Here is an 11,355-nt window from a genome sequence, read left to right on the forward strand (position 1 = left end):
GGAGCGCAAGTCATTATTTTGACAAGATCACGATTTGGCCCTACAGAATGCATCCATCCATTATTATACTTTATCTCGAAAATGGATTCATTCGAATGAAACCATGTGAATCTGCAAATATTGTATTCAATCAAACAACGCCATCGTCTTGCACGTCCAAGTCCTCGGTGAACGCGGAAGATAAAATAATAAATAGGAACATATTATTTGACATAAAGAAGAAGTGCTGTAGCTTAAACGGAATATAATACTTAGGTATATTATAATAATATATGTGCATTTTATACGTTAAAATTTGCTATATTAAATATATCACCAACGATTATAATTTTCAAATCTCAATGTATGCTGTCTCCAAAATACAAGAATGTATACCACATCACATGGAATATGAGTTAGATAAATAGATTTGAGAAAATCTTAAAAATAAATATCGACATTTTTATTGCTATGTATTTCAAACAAAAATTAAACTTTTTCTAGGTTTAAGTCACTATAAAAATATTTTGAAATTATTTATTATTGTAAACATTGTTACAACTATTACATAATCAAATAATATTAATTCATGCACTCATAATTAGGTATCGCCTACAGTGCTTAATATTATTTTAACCGGTGGCGTAACCAGAAAAATTAAACGGATTGTGGAATTTTATTATGTCAAATCAAAGACATAAGAGTAGTGTATGAACATTTTTTATATTCAATAAGGCTCAAAATAACTAAATAATAACTAAATTTCTCTAAATAAAAAATAATTTTAGATATAGTAATTAGTTTAGGTTTTAGATAATTTACTCAAGTTAAGTTAATTTTAAATATCAATATAATTATTATCTATCATATCCATTGTATTAAATCTGAATTTATTTAAAGTTATGTACATTTAATTATGAAAGTAAGTTTTATAATACAACATGACTGTAATATATTCAACTATTAATTAAATGCCACTTCATTAATGTTTTTTAAATTTAATTTTAGGTTTAATTCGATTGTCCGAAAAACTATTGAGAACTTTCACAAACATTTTTTGAAATAATGTTGCTTGTGGCAAAAATAAAAATATTAAAAATATAAAATATAAAAATATTATTATTTATTGCAGTTCTATAACCTACCTATATATTATATACATTGCTTTTTAAAAATTGATTTTTTCTAAGTTGTTCGTTGAATTTATTTTAGTAGAAACAACAACAGCCTTATTTACAAATTACCGAAATTTACTTATAATTATGTACTTGATTAATCGTCATAATATTATCTTTATTTGTAAAATTGTATTAAAATTCCTTCGGATTTCAACAAAATCGAGTGTGTCACTGTAATAGATGTGAACGATGGATAATAAAGTAAAAACGATTCCGAGCGAAGATGGTCTGTCAGCCAGCTGTATTATTTCTAGGTAGATAAGTAGGTACGTCTATATTTTATATATTTTTATTGCTGTTAAAGTAATTTATATTACTATTTGTAATACGCAGTAGGTTAAATTCATTTTTTCTGAATAAATTGAATATAAAATTTTCATATAGGTAATAATAAACTTTGAATGTTTCAAGTACCCACGAATAATATTTATAAAAAAACGGTGATTATGTATGTTTTAGATTTTTTGGATACTGTATAATATGAAATGTCATGAGAAACCATGTACTTATTCAATTTTTAATCCTAAGCTACACAAAAGTAAACATTCTTAACTACAAAATAATTTGTACATTATAATTTGTACATATTTCGTGATTTTTACGAAGTTCGTCAAAATTTAAACTTTAAATGTTTATAAAAATATATAGTTAATCAATTTGAGTTATCGAGACTCTACCTTATTTCAAGTATCCACGTTTATTCGTGTTTGTATTACAAAAAAAAAAATTTTTTTCGACAAAATTTCGACAAGATTTCGTCAAAAATTGATTTTGCGTAAAACTCTCATTTTTCCTTCATTTTAGATTCTGAGCGGAGCGATGGATGTATTGATTTTACAATGATGTGTGTTTTTTTTATTTATTTTTTTGTTTTTTATTTTTGTGTCTGTCAACACCTTTTAGGACAGTAAAAATTCTTGGATTTTCTTCAACAGTATCTTTTCTGACAGGAAAGTGAATCTAGTTGGTACTTTGGAGGGTCAAAAGTAAAAATTTCCCAGTAGTTTTCAAAAGCAACGCGAAACACAAAAGAAAAATTAAGGAAAAACGGGAATTTTTACGCAAAATCTGTTTTCGAGAAAATCGATTTTGGTTTTTGGTGCGTCTCTAAAACAAATGACCGTAGATACATGAAAATTTGACTGAATGTTTATATTAGCATTTTCTAATTTCTGTACACCGTAACATTTTCCAAATATTATGACTTATTTTGAGCTGTTTACGGACATTTTCAGTTTCTATTTTTTTTAGTTTTTTTTCTATAAATATCAATAAAATATTATTTGTTGGTTTAAAAACTTTACATTTTAATATAATAATAATATAAGGCTCTTAGTATATTGTTTCAAAGGCAGATGAAAATTTTCAAATTATTTTGAGTTAGAAATTCATGAAAAATTTTCATTTTAAATCTAAGATTTGAAAATGTAATACAAGATTCCTCATAAGTTTGTCTACCCTTTTCAAAAAAAAAAAATATCTACAAGAAAGTCAAATTAAATGTTTATGAGCATTTGAAATTCATATTTTTACGACATTTGATATTCACTCGATTTCTCATGTGACGATTTTCTTATTTTATTGTAATTAATAAACGAATGACTGTAGGTACTTGAAAATTTCACTGAATGTTTATATTAGCATTTTCTATACACAATACAATTTTTAAAAAAATTTGACTTTCTTAAGCTTTTTACGGACCATTTAAAATTAAAATTTTTATTATTTTTTTCTATAAATATCAATAAAATCTTATTTGTTGCGTAAAAAAGCGTGAAAATTTAATGAAAAGCTCCTGATCTATTGTTATAATAGGAGTTGAAAACATTAAAAATACATAGACACAATTTTTTTTATAAGCATTTAAAGTTCGAATTTTGACAAAATTTATGAAATTTTAAAATGTAATAATTATTTTGTAGTTAGAAATTTATAAAATGTTGAACTTTTAAAGCTAAGGATTGAAAATTTAAAACGAGGTTTAAATAGGTTATATAATATGTATAAATTACTTTATTCACCTTAATATCATCAAATATACTTAGTAATATCATAGGCTGACTGACCGTTTTCTTTCAGAATCGATTATCTTATACAATGATATTATATCATTGAATTCAAATTTAACACCATCCATTACAGTGACGTACTTGTAACCTACTGTACAGCAGAGCGACATCCACTTACCCACCTTTTTTCTATTATAAATCTTGTACACATACACAAAAAAATAAAACTAACATCATTGTAAAATCATTAAATTTATTGCTTCGATCAGAATCTACATATAGGTATATATTATTTGATTGAAAATAATATTTTGTTATGTATACAGTCAACTATTTTATCGATCTCGTTATTTCTAAATCTTGATCTAATTACATGAATCGCACGAAGCTTTAGTGGTAAACAAATAAAGCTATCAAATATAGATGATAAATTTGTATCTGCTGCGAAATCAAAAATTCCTAGCAAATCTATATAACACAATAGCCGATAGGTATATACCAATAATGTGCGTACGAAATTTAATCTGAATCTATACGACTCCAAAAGTCGTATAATACGAGTCGTGTGTAATACCTCGGATTTTATGCAACCGATTGAACCGATCGAAGATACGGCGCACGCGGTACTCGGTGGCCGCCGCGTTTATCTAATCGAGAGTGACCGAGAAACGGTTTAAGTGCAATCTCTGGTAGACGGTAGTAGTACAGTAGTATGGTATGTGTTATACATATATATATATCTGAATAAAGGACATCGCGTATAATGCGGACCCCCCGCGGGGCTATTTAGCGCCGACAAAAACGCCGAATGGACTTAAACTCTGGCGGGCGGGGCGGATCGGAGCGGCCGCCGAAAGCTCCTCCCCGCGTGTAGCGTTTCCCGCGGTTTTCGTATTCGCTCGGCGCGGCGAGTCTGCAGTTCGTCGCGGTCGTCGGTGCAACTCCACAACATCACCTGCTGCGGCCGCTGCACTCCCGCCCAGACGACCGTATCGCGTACGCACGATTCACTCGGACCATAAGTACGCTGTTATATAATATCAGGTATATACCGCGTCGCATCATCGGGGTAGGTATACCTATATAAATACGTGCAACGAAACAATAATAACAAATCTCGGTCCGGTCGCGCGTGCCAACGGCACAATAATATTAATATATTTTAATAAGCGGTGACGGACGGACGGATCGTATCTTTTTTTTTCTCTTTCGCGACGCACTTTCACCGCGCTTGAATTCGCCGACCGAGTTGTCTACCGTCGTCGTCGTCGTCGTCGTCGGCGGCGGCAGCTCACTCGCATGTCACTCGCGGTCCACTCCGTATAGTCGGCAGCCGCACAGTTGCACGCGACTGGCCGCCGGTTGTGCGCGCTCGTAATAAAATATAATAATTATTATTATATTATTTCCGGACACGTGTCCGTCGCACGTCGTAAATCGTCGAATCGTACTCCGCACCGTTTTCATATATTTTCATCGTTCGCGATGTTGCACCTGTAGGTTTTATTTTGCGTTTCGTCGCGGTTTTCGATTTCGCGGCGTCCCGTTCGCGATCCGTTCGGTCTCGTGCGGGAGGGGGGTCCGCGCGCGCGAAAGGGTCCGATCGTATTAGGCGTAATAATATAATATTGTCATTGGGTTTTGTTTTGATTTCACCGTTTTCCGTTTCATTACCGACGACGATCACAATACACAACCGAGTGTACATTTTTAACGAACGATAAAAAAAATTAAAAAAATTACCTCGTCGGATGTATAATATCCGAACGAAATGACAACGGCCGCCACCTGCAACGCAACCACCGGAACATACCGGCAGAGGTCTACGTTTGTACGGAGCAGGTAAAAAAAAAAAAAAATATTTATGCATTATATAGGTACTCAATAGTTATTACATGATGATATACAGGTATTAACCACAACCAACACTACCGATATTATTGTACACGATATCCCAAAGTATATGATATAATAATATAGACTATATACACTATAGGTACATACAATATTCGTTTGTATACACCTCACCGATTTCGTGATATTATCGTAATCCACATCTGTACAATTATATGACGTAGTTAAACCCAATAATAAACCTAAGTCGCTTAAATTGTATTCTGTGGATGAAAAAAAAAATGTATAAACTACGTATATAAGTCCATACCTATATAATATAATATACAATTTTGTCCCCCGTGCGCAAGGAGAAAATATATTTTATTTTAGATTCCGAGTTAAGCTGTGAACATAATATATTGACTTATACAATGATGACGAATGTGCATATAGTGTTTATATAATAATTATGATTTGTGTTAAATTTATATTTTTACTGTCACGTCACTGAGAGAAGTAAAAATGCTTCAATTTTAAACTTTGAGAGTGGTTTCTGATGGAAAATTGAATACCAAATAAGTAGGTTCTATTTAATTTTGACGAAATTGGAATATATTGTAAACCAAAAACGACGATTTTATAAAATATTAATTGTGGGCACCAGATACACTTTTCACCATATTATTAATTATTATTTTCTTTACATAATACAATTTTCAAAACATTTAGACTGATTTTACAATGTATTTTTACATATCTACTACGAACCTATTCACCCCGTTCTACCATATCTTGTCAGACATGATAGAATCAGTATTGACTATTGACTTATAAGTTGATGATAATATTGGTAATATATAAGGCTCGGGATGTGGGCAAAAATAAGTTCAACATACCGCGTACTACTATGGTTTAAGTATAAATTACTCATCTAGCATAATATAATTAATAAATTATTAAAAATCATTAGAAATAACGCTTCTAACGCCTCCTCTAAAACGGTCTGTCACCGCTCAGAATCGATTTGTTCGTATACACAGCGATTTACCACCGAATTCGAAATTTAACACAACATAAATAGCGACTTACTCAATGACGAGGCACACACGACATAATAATGTCTACTAAACAGCAGAATGTCTTCTCCGGTTTTCATTGTTATATGTGTTTTACGATTACGTATAAGTGAAACAACGCGTGTCAACGCTATTAACAGGCGACCAACACGGACGAAAACGTAAAATCGACATCACGCCGTGTTATTATTTTTATATGCGTATATATTATACTGGCGGAGTATCGAGAAAATGTGACGGGATATAAAATTTTATGGTACGAAAAAATCCCGATGATAGCCAACCGAGTCGTTATAAATGCCGATAAAAAAAAAAAAATTGTCCCAAACCGCTTTGATGAAAGATAATGCGTATAGATAATACGATATTATATTATGTATAATACTGCTGCAGTGTATAATAGGTAATACGCGTTAATATTTTTCATCCTTGTGGATGTTTCTCTTGTATTCTAACAATTTTGAGTTTTTGTCTAAAACTATATAATTAGTGGAATTTTTTGTTAGATGTTATACCTATAATTTTTAAAAAAAAACTCTTACTGTCGTTTAACCGTTAATTTTTTTTATTTTTTATCCATTCATATCTTTCGGGAAAAATGATCGTGTAAACTATTTCAATAAAAAAAATAATTTTATCAAATCTATAGTATTTACATATTATTATATTCGACACGTGTGTAGGTGCGTAAACGAGTTAAATTGTAATTATCTTAGGGGGATAAGTTGTACACTATGTAGTCTATAAATAGTTAACATTTACAAGAGCTTAAAACCAAAGTCATGTGGGCGTGTCTTATTATAAACTTATATAATCGAAAACACAATAAGATAGTACCTATAGTTACTATATAATATGCAGAATCGTCAAGTATATAATAAACTCAAAATACATTCCATTTATAGTTACAAATTATTGAATGACCCTGATTGATAATAATTATACAACAATATTACATTGAGATGACTTATTATAGGTAGTAAAAAATGGGGTTCTTTGAGAAATTCTCCATACATTTAATACGTTTAAGAAATGACACTAATATTACGCGTATACTAACGAAATTTTATTTCTAAAGTCGTTATTTTTGGCCGTTTAATGAATGCAGAGTTTTAGGTAACGGAGTCGTAAGCGATCTACAATAATTTTTGTGATCTACATAGGTGTAGTGTTGTAAGCGATCTTCCAAAAAAATACGTATACATTATTAATGTAAACTTTATTAAATATTAATTTATGAAAAAGAATGTTACATAAAATATTATTATTAAAAATGAAAATTATGTAGATCGCTTACGACACAGTTACTGAGTTTTAGCCAACTTATATTTAATTAATGCATTTGAAATTGTGTATTCTGAAATTCGTTGCAACTATAACTATATGATAGACTATATGGTTTTAAAATTACATTTTGACAAGTTCTGCAGTATAATTCTGAATAGTTGAAATGTCTATGGCATTTGTAGTTTCAAAATGTAATATAATATACAATAATAATTATTATTCATAAGTCCGGAGTCCCTACTCCAGACCGCGTTGCCTTGACCTAATATAAATAGATATCAGTGCCAAATATATTTTACTGTTATTCAAAATTTAAACATTTTATAACGTTTGTTTTCTTAATGTGACAAAACTCTGACTAAATACAACTGTCAACTTAGTATAAATAGGTGTTAAAAATGGAAATAAGGTGAATCATATTACTAAATACATTAGGTTTAGTTATATTATATGTCACTCCAATAAATAATAATTATTACAAAACGTAGACGTATTTAAAAAATTTGCGAACTTTAAACTACATTAAAGGTACATTATAGGTATCTATGGATTTTTATTATACAGTAGTTGATAATTTATATTCTGAAATAATTATATAATTATACAATAATCGTTATTAATATTATTTCTTTTTAGAGAGAAAATAGTTAAGTGAACATAACTAGATAATAATATAATAATGACTTCGTTACTACATACCTATAACCTAATTGCATACATATTAATATCAGTCGTATAACAGCACTGATTAACTATTTCAGTAAGTATACGCATAAAATAAATAAAATAAATTTTAATAAAAATATGCTCTTACAAGAGCAGATTTATTTATGTTAATTTCAAATGATTTTTATTAGAATATTATATATATATATAATAATATGTTTACACAGAAAGGTAAAAATGTAAAAATTCAATAAAAATTACTTTTACATTTATTTAAATAAAGAACTAACAAATGTTCTCATGTTTATAAGTTTAGTTTCTTCTTTAAATAAAAATCCGTTAAAAAATGTAAACAAATCTGAAATCTTGAATTAATATCATTGTATTTTTAGTATTTTTAGTACCTGCATTCCAATCTACAATGTAAGCTGCTGCGTGTACTTGATCAACAGAATTTATACAATTATATAATATATTAGAAAAACCAAACTAATGAAATCAATGTTTAAATTTGTTAGGTATTATTGTGAGTTCTGTAATCTGTGAATAATGGAATTTCACTCACTTAAACATTTCAATTAAAGCCGAAAGGTGTCGGTTATAAAGGTTTATTTTTTTTGGTAGATTGAGATAATTGGATACATTACATATGGAACATCAATTTGGTTTGGACCTTGTAGAAATAAAAATAAATATTTTATTAAATTATGAACAATGTGATAGATTTGATGATATTATATCATTAGTATGCAAATTTTGATTTTGTTTTTCATCGTTTTATGAAAGTCTTTATTCTAAATTTCTAAATAATTTTAATAATGATTTGTCACTTGCAAATTATACTGAATCACACTAATGTTGGCTGTTATTTATTCCATTGCTCGTACTGGCATGCAGTTTACTAAAATTAGTGGCTTGTCTGATCAAAATTAAAAAAAAAAACATGGCCTGCCGTTTATTTATGACTTTGGACGGAACAAAAATACTTTTTAAGAAAATCATAAAAGTAAAAAAAAAACTAAAAATAAAACGCTATTAAATGCTTGATATATTAATTTTGAATATTCATTATTTTAAATAATGTTATTTAGCTATAATAAAACAGATAATGATCTTAGACATTTGAATACTGCAGGTACTTCTTGCGTTTTATGTACCTATTTAAAATAACGTGTTGAGGCGGTAGTAGGCAATTATTAAATATTTTTGATCACCTTTAACTCAAGGAAGCTTGGTTTCTAAAACTTAACGATATATTACAATATTTTTTTTTATTTGATTGAAGTTAGAGTTTTGACTCTCTCAAAAAGTTTAAGTCTATAAAGGTGTGTAAGTTATTTAAATTATACATAATGATTAAAATATAATATATATTTATACTTATTCAAAAATATATAATATGTATAGATATATCAGTTTAGCTTTATAAAATTAAAAATTCAATAAAACGTATAAATATTACGATCAATATTATTTTTTTGGGTGAATTGCAAATATTTGTAAATATATTCGAATATTAGTACAATTTTCAATTTTGCAATTGATTCCTTACTAAAATACGACAAAACTAGTTCAATTACCCGATTAGATCTCATTGAGTTTGTATTAAGTATTTAAGTATCTAAAATGTAAATTAAAATAGAGTTTTTTATAGTCACATCCCGCTGCTTGTAGCCTATAGGTAGTGATGATGTATATTGTATGGGTATACCATATCTGTATTCTGTAGCACAACATTAGCTGGTTTAACACCATCTAATTTGATATCGTGTACCTATACGGCTATACCTATTCCACACTGCGATTAATAAAATATTTACATAATTTATAAAAATATAAAGGCCAAATACCCATTAATAATTATGGAATGTATTAAATAACCAAAACGTATATAAGTTCATTTTGGTAACTATCAATTTTTGGGCACTGACACTAGAATAATCCATAATTTTCACAAATTACCTATTTATGATATCATCAACCTTTGTTATAAAATAAAATAGAATCCCATTTGATCACATAAACAAAGCTTTTTTATATTATATTGTAGTCTGTATGAAATATTGATATTAAATATATTAATATTGCGGGTTTACACGTTCAGTTTTATCTGTGCAAACTGGCTGTTCTACCGAATACTTACACATACACCAAATAAATGTTTAGGTACACGTTTTAATATCATTTTCATTTGTTCCAACCACAGTTTTGTTTTCAGGCAGCGACAGAACTCGTAGGTACTAATAATTTGTACAACTCACATTTTTGTTCAAGTAACCTTTATATATATATATTATCTTTTATAATTTCATCTGTCACTAACTCAATGCAAGTCTACTGAAACACCAATCTGTGTGACGAAAATTCGCTTGAAATAGCAACTCCATCTTTGCCATTTTAATCTTTTTCTGTTTCCAATCTCTACTTACCTACTTAAAAAATTATTATTACCACTTATAATTTATAAAAGAATCATTAGCTAGTAGGTAGTTATATAAAAGTGTGCCTGTTAGGCATCTTTGTAAATATTAGTATCACAATATTATATTATTATCTTAGTCTAGTTTAAGCATTTATTTCGTATAGTTTAGTTTTATTGGATCAATGTTATGATGTCTCATACGTTTCTAGTTTTTATAACTGAAGTATAATTCCATTGAAAATTTAATAAAACAAAATAGAAAATTTCAAAATATAATAAATGGAAAAATACATTTTATAGTTTTTCATCAGTTTTATTGTATATAATCAAAATAAGTGTATCGTATACTACCCAAAAGTCTGGTGACAAGCAATAGTTTTAAATGTATAAAAAAAAAAAAATATCAACAATTTATATTGTAAAAATATTTTATATTTATTTCGCGCGACATAAAAAAAAAACTATTAAATTCTATAAAACAAATACATTTATCATCCCGATATCTTTGCACGAGATTTTTTACCGAACAGAAGTGCGTATCTCCAACCACTATCGTGCGCGCGCTTAAACATAAACAGGTAAATATTGTGTTGGTGTAAGAAAAAACTTCTTTTACGATTGTTACGCGCATTTTCTTCATTGTTTCGGAGGCTTTCTATACGCAGGTAGTTAGGTATATTATAGCTTTCGTCCGGGTCACACGTATAATATTGTGTATCGTATTATATTCGATTTCGAAACGGTTGAAGAAAATAAAAATAACAATAAATCGGCCTAAAATTTTTTTCGAATCATTCGTTCGACGAATAAGACGCGAGAACCGAAGCGTGCGCGGTTATTGCCGTCATCGTAAACATATTCATAACCAGCGGACTTTTGGCACTCGGTATAATATCAGCCAT

At 28.9% G+C, this 11,355-nt stretch overlaps 1 protein-coding gene across 1 annotated transcript in view; it reads left to right on the top strand.

Moving 5' to 3' along the window:
* The first annotated feature begins 4,074 nt into the window (after positions 1-4,074).
* The window catches only part of LOC100163858 (guanylate cyclase 32E), a 116,871-nt gene continuing 109,590 nt past the window's right edge, over positions 4,075-11,355 (top strand). Inside the window, exon 1 of the mRNA XM_029486742.1 lies at positions 4,075-5,008. The gene's annotated coding sequence lies outside the window, so the exon portion shown is untranslated. The remainder of the gene's footprint in view (positions 5,009-11,355) is intronic.

The sequence above is a fragment of the Acyrthosiphon pisum genome, chromosome A1, assembly GCF_005508785.2.
Source record: "Acyrthosiphon pisum isolate AL4f chromosome A1, pea_aphid_22Mar2018_4r6ur, whole genome shotgun sequence".
NCBI lineage: Eukaryota > Metazoa > Arthropoda > Insecta > Hemiptera > Aphididae > Acyrthosiphon > Acyrthosiphon pisum.